The 10,963-nt window shown below is 41.4% G+C and overlaps 1 long non-coding RNA gene across 1 annotated transcript; it reads right to left on the bottom strand.

Moving 5' to 3' along the window:
• Window positions 1-3,909: 3,909 nt before the first annotated feature.
• Window positions 3,910-9,407, bottom strand: LOC145660366 (uncharacterized). Its single transcript, XR_014126655.1, has 3 exons — window positions 9,008-9,407; window positions 5,696-5,752; window positions 3,910-4,659 (listed from the first exon to the last, which is right to left on the bottom strand). It is a non-coding gene; the product is annotated as an uncharacterized LOC145660366 (long non-coding RNA).
• Window positions 9,408-10,963: the final 1,556 nt, after the last annotated feature.

Genomic DNA, 10,963 nt, shown 5'->3' with positions numbered 1-10,963 from the left:
CAAAATGTGCTTGGGTAAACACCCTTGGGTATACCAACTTTCCCTATCTTTTGTTTCATTTGCTTCATTCTCTTTCATTCTCCGACTGCGTTGATCATACTGTCCTTAAGCAGGTCCCTGAAGGGCTATTGCATGACCAAAGCAGTGAACAGCAGCACACCACACTAGCTTATCACGTGGGTCTAAATACACTAGCTTATCACATGGGTCTGACCACACTAGCTTATCACGTGGGTGTGATGTGTTTGCTTTCTCCACCTCCTTGGTCCTCTACTCCTGTTTACGGCCTGTAAGCTGCTCCGCTGACTCGCATCCATGAAATGATGCAATTAAGGTTCCTACTGGGGCCCAATCTGTCATGTAAATACATACAAAGTCCAATCCAATGGCCAGGGCAGGAGATTGGCATGGGAAGACAGGTAGATGTCATCAAAGGAGGCCAGGGGGATGGGTGGGTAAGAATGACATCATGGTCCCTGATCAATTGCTGTTCTGCTGCCACTGATTACAACTGAAGTTACATGTCTAGTTCCAATGGGTCAGCAATACTATTTTTATTATATTATTTTAGATAAAAGGGTCTATATGTGAATATAATAGAAAACGGCTGTGTCCAGACCATTGAGTGAAGTTTTTTTATTTTAGGAGGGTTTTGTGTGTGTGTGCGCACACATGTGCACGTGTGTGTTTGTCTCAGCTGTGATCCCTGAAGGGTGTGATAAACAACTGGTATTGGTGGAAAGAGACCACCTAGGTAAAAGTTTCCATGTTGAGGTATCTTTGCAAACCAGGGCCACAAATTTTCCCAAACACATTAAAACAAGCTATGCAAGTGTTTTATGGTTCTACTCGCGAAGGGTGCTGTTGTATTAACCTGTACACAAGGTCATTCATCAGGATATCTGTTCTACAAATCTGCATGCTTTATTTCACTCAGAAGTGAACAAGGTCAAATCAAAGGTTGCCACCAACCTCGGCAGTCTGATTAAAGGAGACGGGTTCTGCTGTAAAAGAGGACAAGTGGCCCGACCCAGAGCAGATTCACGGCATAGATTAGGGTTTGGCTTTCTGTCACAATGGAGCAGAGGACGCATCAGAACAGAAGAATAAAAAAAAACAAAACGTGCTGTGCTCAAAACTCCAGAGCTCCAAAGTTCAGAAGGCCTGACGTGGAGTGAAGCAGACACACATATCCTCACGCGTCTTTATATCCAGTCAGTCTTTCCTAAGGCTGGTGCTCTGATGTGTGTGATGATGTTTCAGGCTTATGCTGACAATCATTCCAATCTGCCTGTCTGTTATCAAACCAAGCTTAAGGTGACAGAAGAATGCACTGCTTACAAACTGCACACAGTGAATCAGAATAATGACATGACATCTATTCATGACAGGCCACACACACTCCTGCTACACATGTGCATGATCATGCCCATACACACATGCACACACACACACACACACTCCAAATACACATGCACACACACACACTCCAAATACACACGCACATGCTCGCGCACACACACACACACACACACACACACACACACACACACACACACACACACACACACTCCTATCAAATGGAAAACATCCTGATCAAACCATACTGTGAGGAATTCTAACTCTAACTCTAACCCTAGTCCAACCTAAGCAGCTGTTGCACATTCCAAATCAATTATTCATTATGGAATGTTTTGATGTGACTATAATAAGAGTATATTTCACTTGCATAATTTATGAACCTCTGGATTCACATTATTTGTAATTATTTGACATGATGGGTTTTTTTCTTTAGCATTTAAAAAAAAAAAAAAAAAAAAAAAGCTCAGTACTGATCCACCACACAAGGCTGCATGTGATCATCCCTGTCACCCCCCAGAGCTCTAATCTTATTCTGAGCCCAACGATCTCTCTGCAGAGAAGTGCCAGTTTTCAGGGAGTCCAGAGGAGATTAACATTTCAACATTTCAGGAGAAAACATTTAAACCCTACAGAAGGATTAAGGCTCCCTCTGCTGAAGCGGTTCTACAAAGAGCAGCTCTACGTATTTCAGCAGGTCAGACTGAGCACCTATCAGTCTCCATGCAGGTGTTCTGTCACAACATCTGAACCTCTGTCACAGCCTCAGACCTCTACCACCTGGGACTTGGCCCACGGCACTGTGACCTTTGGCCCTGGACTGTGCATCAATTCCATGCACCTGTTAAACATATCTCAGTTGGAGGCCATTCTCTTCACAAGACTTGCAGAAGGTGAAACACCCACTCAGAAATGCAGCAACATGCCAACATTTATTTTGCAGAATCTAATGTGGAATTAACTGAAGAGTCATGCATGGTCTCTTCATACAAAATTTGTGATTATGAAGCCACAGTCTTCTCAAGGCAGACAGAAGGTGGCAGTCCGTCCACACAGCTGGGCCAAACCAACCCTGCCATCCACATGATGCCAGTTGGCTTTCAGTGTAGAACAGTCCCATGAACCAGATCCCAGCCAAAAAGGCCACTGGTTCTCAGTGCTCAAAAAAGAAACAAAGTCCATGCTTTAATTTGTACAAATGCCACTACCTGCTTCCTTTTTTTCCCTAAATAATTTAATTAAACTATTTTGAGCATAAATTCATCTGAGCTGAACAGTGCTGTCAGCTGAAGAGATGGATGAACTTTAGACTCTCAATTTACTGGTGAAGTGGAGGGAAGTTAGTGATTACATTCACCATGACACAGAAACCCACTCAAGAAGCCCATCAGTCTTAATACCACACACTGAAACAACTAGGAAGCTTGGTCTCAGTTGTCTTCTACAAAATCTTTCTCTCTACTTCTTAATCTATTTGTCTCTCATCATCTAGAATTAGGTTCACGATATTATTATGATGAACAGACCATTATGATGTTTGACATAGTCAAAGATACATGGTGCATGAGTCCCTGGGTTTTACATGCTTACATCTCTATTTTATATGGGTCCTCATCTCTGGGATTCTATATGCTTACATTACTGTCTTATACATGTCTACAGCTTTAGGTTTCTACATGTAGGGAGATGTGTAGTGCACAGTGACGAAGTCAGTGGTTTCACACAGAGAAATCAAACTCCAATTCACCAATCCCCCTCTCAATAAACTGAACACTGCTGAAGACTGCTCTTCCCATATGCTCCCGGAGAAGTCTGACCTGTCCGCCAGGCCAAGGGACAGCTGCTTACTGCCATAGACTCATTATTATCACAGGAGTATCTCTGCCCAATTTTGCCCAAAACATACAGTTTACTGAAGGTTTTCCCTTGATTTGGGATGACATTTGCAGTATTGCTCTGGTACTGGGTTACTCCTCACAGACTGCTCATGCTGTCTTATATAATTACTATCAGGTATTCTGCTTTGCTAATATATTTTACCTTTCAAGTTTGAAATTTGGAAATGGTTCGCACATGGTACAAGTCACCTAGTTTTCCTTTCTATTCAAAACTTCAAAAACATGTACATGCATGGTGTTTTAGAGGATATCTCAGTTAGATCAATACTTTAAGCCCAAAGACCAGAGCCACAGGTTTAAATGCAATTATTTACTACTGAGCTGTGATTAGTATTTCACATAGTATTTCACAGATTTCAAACCTTTTGAACCATAAACTCAAGGTTAAATTTTAATATTTTACATTTAGCAGACACTCTTATCCAGAATGCTTTGTCATTTACTCATAGAATGTGTCATAGCCAGTACAGTAGGTTAAAGTTCAAATACCATTGAACTAGAAGTGTAAAACAAGTATAAGCTCTCTACCAGCCAACAATCAGTGCAATAACAAAAAATACTAAACAATACATATCAGTTACACAATAGTATGAATTTTGCAGGAGCAGGATCAATGGTCAATTAAATATTCCACAAATAGTTAAGCCTTCAGTCTGCATTTGAAGACTGCAAGGGACTCTGCTGTCTGGACAGCCAGTCTAAGTTCATTCTACCATCTGGGAACCAGGACAAATAATACTGATGCTTGTCTTCCATGAGACTTGAAGCATGTCGTTTCAAGCCAAGTCGTACTTGAGGTTCAAAATACTCGAAGTCAGAATCAGGCTTTGACCACTGACATCATGTATGGAGGGGCTGGTCCAGTTTTGGCTTTGTAGGCAAATATCAGGGTTTTAAATCTGATGCAGGCAGCTACTGGAAGCCAATGGAGCTACTGGAGCACAGCAGTGGAGTGACGGTGGAGTGTGAACTTCAGAAGACTGAAGACCAGTCGTGTTACTGCATTCTGGACAAATTGTAGAGATCTGAAGGTACTTACATGAATACCAGCAAGTAGCGAATTGTAATCGAGCTTTGAGATGACAAGAGACTGAACAAACACCTGGATAGTTTCCTGCAAGAGAAAGGGCTGAATGCTTTGTATGTTACAAAGAAGAAATCTGCAAGACTGGGACAAACCTGAAACAGTTTTGGACAACTGGTGGTCCAAAGTTATGCCCAGGCTACAAGCAGCTTCATAAGATGATACCAGGGAATTCTCAAAAGAAACAGTGAGGTCCTGATGAGGATTAGGAGTTCCTGGGATGTACAGAAGCTCAGTTTTTCTGGTGTTGAGCTTCAAGTGGTGGGTTGTCATCCATGAAGCAATGTCAGTCAAGCATGCTGAAACACGTCTGGAAACCTGAGTATCAGAAGGTGGGAAAAAAATAATTAATTGGTGTTATCAGCATAGCAGTGGTAGGAAAAGCCATGGAAGATATATTACATAATCAAGAGTATACAAAGAGAAGAGAAAAGAGCCTAGCACTGAGCCCTGGTGGACACCGGTGGAGAGTCTATATGGATTGGAAGTGGATCTTCTCCATGTTACTTGACAGGACCGTCCCTCCAAATAGGACTGAAACCATTTCCATGCAGACTCAGTCACACCAAGACTGTCTGTGTCAAAGGCTGCTGAAAGGTCCAGAAGAATCAAGAGAGATGATAGCTTGGAAGCTTTTGGCAGCAGTTTCGCTTTCTGTTGAATGTAGTCAGGCTGATTTGGATTGTGCTGCTGGTTCTGGGTGAGGAAAATCTAAGGTATTGCTGTCTACATGTTCAACAACTTTTGAGATGAAAAAGAGAAGTGATACCGAACTGTAATTGGTTATGTTGGAGCTGTCGAGTGTGGGCTTCTTTAGTATTGCTTACCATCATGGCGGGCTTGAACAGAGTAGGTACATGTCCAGAGGATAAGGAATGGCTGATAATGGCAGAGACAAAAGGAAGCAGATCTCTTGAGATTGTCTGGAACAGAGTGGAAAGAATGGGATCCTGTGGACATGTAATCAGATAGCTGAATTCAGGACATGAAGGATTTTGTATGAGGAGAGAGGAGAAAAAGAAACCAGAGAGTTTGATGTAGGGGAATGAACACTGTTGGAAGAGTGGGAACAGAGAAAAAGGACTGGTGGGTTGCTGCAACCTTCTCCTCAAAGAAAGTGATGAAATCCTCAGGAGTAAGAAATGAGGGAGGATGGGGAGAGTTAAGGAGAGAAGAAAAAATACTGAAGAGCTTGCATGGATCAGATGCTAATGATTAGAATTTTCCTCTGTAGTAGGATGACTTTGCAGATGTTACTTCCAGTGAGAACTTGGAAAGAAGAGACTGGTATGAGGTGAGATCTGAATCTAGGTGAGTTTTCCTTCACCACCTCTGTGCTGTTCTTTGTTCTCACCTGTGGCAAGGCAGTGCTTCCATTAGTCAGTGGGCAGGCAGGGCAGATCTTGCAGGTCTGGAGGAGAGAGGACACAGAGGATTCATTGACAAGGGGAGTGTAGAAAGGAAAGTATTAGTAACTGTGTCCAAGAATACAGTGGAAAGAGAGTCAGGGTGAGGAAAGGTGGACAAAATAGTAGAAGCAAGGGAGAAGGGAGTGATGAAGGGCAGATTGCACAGACAAGAAAATGTGTGGCAAGTGTGGATAGAAAGAGTAGGGAAAGAGAGAGTGGGATAGAAAGCAATGATCTGAGAGGTGGCGGGGGTGACTAGAATATCCAGTGCTGTGGTGTTTCTGGCTAAAAATCAAGTCCAGAACATTTCCCATTCTTTGAATCAGGGGAGACTAGTTAAGGGTGTGGCCAAATAATGACAACAGTGGAAGGATGCAGGAGGAATGTAGTCTGATGGAAGGCTGAAGTCACCAAGGAAAATGAGTGCGTTTCCTTCATTGTGGAATTGAATCAGGAGGGTGGCAAACTCATCAATTAAGTTATCTAGGGAACCTGGAGCATGGAAGATTTACATTTACATTTACGGCATTTAGCAGACGCTCTTATCCAGAGCGACTTACAAAAGTGCTTTGTCATTTACTCATAGAATACATCCTAGCCAGTACAGTAGGTTAGATTCCAATATACCAATTATCTAGAATACTGTAGAAATACAGGGATTAATGCTGATGCCTAGAAGTACAAAATACACAGGTCTATCTTAAACAATAACAATGATGTGAAGTTTAGTGGGGAATAACACTGTAATAGTGTGAAATTCAAACAAAAAGACAGAGAACGGAAAAGGAAATTGGGGTAAAATGCCACTTTCAGGACAAGAGTAAACTTTTGCTACCACCCCTTTCAAGAAGCTGCAGAGAATGTGTGAATGAAAAGGCAAAAGGACAGGGCATCCAGAGTTGCTGAGTTCTCAGGGGTGATCCAGGTCTCTCTCAGAGCCAGGAAGTGTAGTGAGTGGAGGGATGCTAGGGCTGAGATGAAGTCAGCTTTCTGGACAGCAGACTGGCAACTCTGCAATCCCTTTGCTAATGGTGTATTTCAACAATACTGCAGACTTGAGTCATGTGCCAACAGACTGTGTAACGAGTGTCACAGTTCTCATTACCAGAAACAAAGGTGCTCCTAAATCATGTTTAAAATATTGTCCAATATGCCTCCTGTCCCACACTATGAAGAACAATTCTTTGAACATATTTATCTGCACAACTTTGTCCAGATTAACATCAGCCAATGTGGTTTTGTCAAAGGCTCCAGGACAACAGACACCATTTTTGCCATTCACCTTCTGTTAGAAAGCACTGTGAAAAGCAGAAACAACTACAACTAGCTGTAAACACTGGTGTACACCAAGGCTCAGCATTATGACCTCCTCTCCATCTTCATCACAGTGTCCTGTGAACTCTGCTTCACATTGATGTAATGCTTGAGGCCACTACTTGAGAAGAGCTGCAACCTCAAGTACAGGTTTTGAGTGATCACCTCAGCCCATTTGCACTCAATACTGCAAGCACTGAATACTAGGAAACCTAGGCCAAAGTGCCAGAACCATTTGAGTCAAGGGCAAGGACCTACCAAAGACTAAGACCTTTTGGTACCAGGTTCAAACCACAAAGTGATAATGGGATCAATGGTGAGTGCAATCAATAGTGAATTTGAACTGGATATGGATATGGAGGGAGGTTACAGAAGTGCTGTGTAACAAGAAAATGCTGATCTTCATGCAGTCACCAGTATTACCTATCACTTCAAAGCCAACATGCACTTGGAAAACTGGACAGTGGTAGTTAAGCAGTGGTAGTCAGCAGTTAAGGTACTTGCCTAGTAATCATAAGGTTGGTAGTTCAAGTCCCACCACTACCAGGTTTCCACTGTTGGGCCAATGAGCAAGGCCCTTAACCCTCAATTGTTCAAGTTGTACTCAGCCATAATTTGGATAAGTGTCAGATAAATTCTGTAAATGGAAGACCAAAACAGCAATGGCAGGAAATGACCAATGCAGAACTAAGTTATGTAAAATGGGGGAAAAAAACCTACAAACAATGCCTAAGGTCAGGGATGGGCAATTAATTTCCCCATGGGGCCACATGAGAAATTAGAATGGTTCTGGAGGGCCAGACTAATATACTTAACTCAGTTCTACCCAATACCTATATACTGTATAAAGTATATATACTATCCCTTCATAAAAAAAAATTAATAAATAAAAACCTCCATGTGTGAACAGCGTCTGTCTTGGTCCAGAGACGTGCTTCCCACCCGTCTACACATATCCTCTTACTGGAACATTTTATCCATAACATGTTTAATGCCAGTAGTTTTCTGTACGCAATACCAGTAAAGCATTTGGGATTGCACAAGAAGCTACTTTAGACCCTTTCCAAAATATGGAAATGATATGTCAGAAATGATACCTGATGTAGCCAAAGGAATTTAAATGCTTTGATTTAGAGTTCCTATCATCCTCCATTCAGTTTAAAAACACAACCATTTTTGTGGGCCACATGAGAAACTGGAATGGTTTTAGAGGGCCAGACTAATATAATTAACTCAGTTCTACCCAATACCTATATACTGTATAAAGTATATATACTATCCCTTCATAAAAAATAAAAAAAACAGTAAATTAAACATTACTGTAACGTGTGGCGGCCCGAGTGCAGCAGGGCGCGAGGCGGGACGCATAGACTTCCTCGACAGGGACGAACATTTAATAACATAAAGGACAGCAGCACTCACGTATTACAAACGATAAACATGAACAAGAAACGACTGACGTTAAACGAACACAATACACAAGGATACATCTAACATAAACACGTTACATTTAGACATTACATCTACAATGACCAACGACGCCGCACACCCTGACGTGAGTTTACATACACAGACAAAACGAGGTGCAGGTGTGTGCAGGTGTGACTACAAACGAGTCCGCCGACCGCACGGGGCTGGCCAAACCACGTGACTCGCGGGAGGCGAGCCTTCCGTGACATTTACAATAACATGAAAATGTGGAGCACAGAATTCTAACACAATTTAACAAACATTTTTTTTTAATGATTATCTTCTGCAGTGTTTTAAAAAACTAGCATCACAACTTTACACATAAAATCTAGTTTTTCAAAGACCAGCATCACATTAACTTGATACAAAAATGTTCAGTGAGAGAAATATAGCCTGTTTTGGGCTTGAACAAGTGCATTGAAGTCAGGTTGAATATCTGAGGTGGACAAACTTCCCATCAGAGAATGGCTTACTGTTTCTTGGAATTTTGTGTGATATTACAAAGCTGGTCCTGACGGCTGCATCCCTGGATGAGCTTTGTAAAAAATCCTTGCTGCCTTTGCAGTCTCGCTAGCAAATCTTCAGAAGCCCGTGCCCGCTCTGCCTCCGTCAAGTTCTTGTATTTCTCTGCGTTTAGTCTCGTAATGGAGACTCAAATTGTAATCCTTAAACACAGCTATCTGCTCTCCACAAACTAAACACACAGCTTTACCTTTGACTTCAGTAAATAAATATTTAGAAGTCCATTCCTTGTTAAACTCTGCATTCTGCGTCAATCTTTCTTTTTTTTAACGTCAGCCGACATATTTAAGGGCTAACGGCTAACCTTGGCTAAGAGCTAACGCCCAGCTATCCAACTCATTTATTGAGGCGTTTGAGTTGAAGGTGCATAAGCGCACTGAGCGGAAGACGCAAATTTAAAAAACAAAAACAAAACAGTTGCCTTCAAAATAAAAGCAGTGTAGTTGTATTTCGTCAAAGTCCTTGATTTCGTGCACCTATCACAGTGTAATAGGTGTCCTAGTTACACACTTATTTTTGACTTCAAATTTTCCAACTATCTCACGCGGGCCGGTCAGAGATAGTTAGAGGGCCAGATGCGTACAGTGACCAGCTCTGCCTTAGATCATACATATTGCCATTCCAACATCTAAAAAGCAGGCCCCTTATTAAAAAAGGAACAGGTTTTACCATTATGTTTCATTCATACGCCATCAGTATGGTTTTCACCTATGGTTTAACCCTGTAGACTTACTTTTTTGAATGTCATTTTTGTTTGATAAACAGAGACTTTGAGATGTCCAAATCCAAAATGAACTACATAAGTAAAGCTAATTTCCACTTCCATTAAATGAATTACTACTCTGGCTCTGAAGCCACAGGGTGGAGGACAACCTGGCTGTGCTACAGGGGAGACTAGGAGTCTGTAGTTTTAGCCCAGTTCCCTCCTGCTGTTATGGCTGGAGAAATGTTAATGGACACTGTAAGTGTGAGTGATTTCAAATACTGATATGATCAATGATTATACTGCATTGTTATCCTATGAATAATACTTGAAAAATATTTTATCTAACCTATACAACTGAAACTGATGCATCTACAGCCATTAATAACATATATGTGGAAGTTAATAAGTATTACATAATAAAATTCATCAAAGAAAAAAATGTTTTTTAATTTTAAAATGATCAGTTTTGTCTTTCAGGTCTTTTGTAGCTGTGTGCAAGACGCCATGTGTGAACGGCGTCTGTCTTGGTCCAGAGATGTGCTTCCCACCAGTCTACACATATCCTCTTACTGGAACATTTTATCCATAACATGTTTAATGCCAGTAGTTTTCTATACACAATACCAGTAAAGCATTTGGGATTGCACCAGAAGCTACTTTAGGCCCTTTCCAAAATATGGAAATGATATGTCAGAAATGATACCTGATGTAGCCAAAGGAATTTAAATGCTTTGATTTAGAGTTCCTATCATCCTCCATTCAGTTTAAAAACACAACCATTTTTCATTTAAAAGTCTGGGCAGTTGTTTAAAATGTCTTTTATTGTCACTAAGCAGGTCTGTTTCTAATGGCAGATATCAGTGAGTGTGTCCTACCCGGCACCCTCTGCTCCCAGCCATATGAACACAAAGGGGAGTTTCCATTGTTTCCGCAATCCTGGATACATGCTGGCAGCTCCTGCATTAGTGAGTGAATGTGTGAGAGAAACCTCAAACTAAAGATCGTCAGCTGTGTTCTCAGTGAATATTTTCAGCCCAGAGGTCCAGGTTGTTGGGCTCCAGTCTTGGACTGCTTTAGTTCTATTTTCTCTGATTCCATCTGTTATGTAAATATAACATTAATGAACTGAAGCAACTAAAAGAGCAACAGGTAAAACCGCAAAAGGTTCACATTCCTAAATCAGACAAATTTGTTTATTGTA

Source organism: Electrophorus electricus, chromosome 12 (genome assembly GCF_041902795.1).
Source record: "Electrophorus electricus isolate QZ-2024a chromosome 12, ASM4190279v1, whole genome shotgun sequence".
Lineage (NCBI taxonomy): Eukaryota > Metazoa > Chordata > Actinopteri > Gymnotiformes > Gymnotidae > Electrophorus > Electrophorus electricus.
Note: the sequence above shows the minus strand (reverse complement) of the source record. Positions and strands in the feature narration are given on the sequence as shown.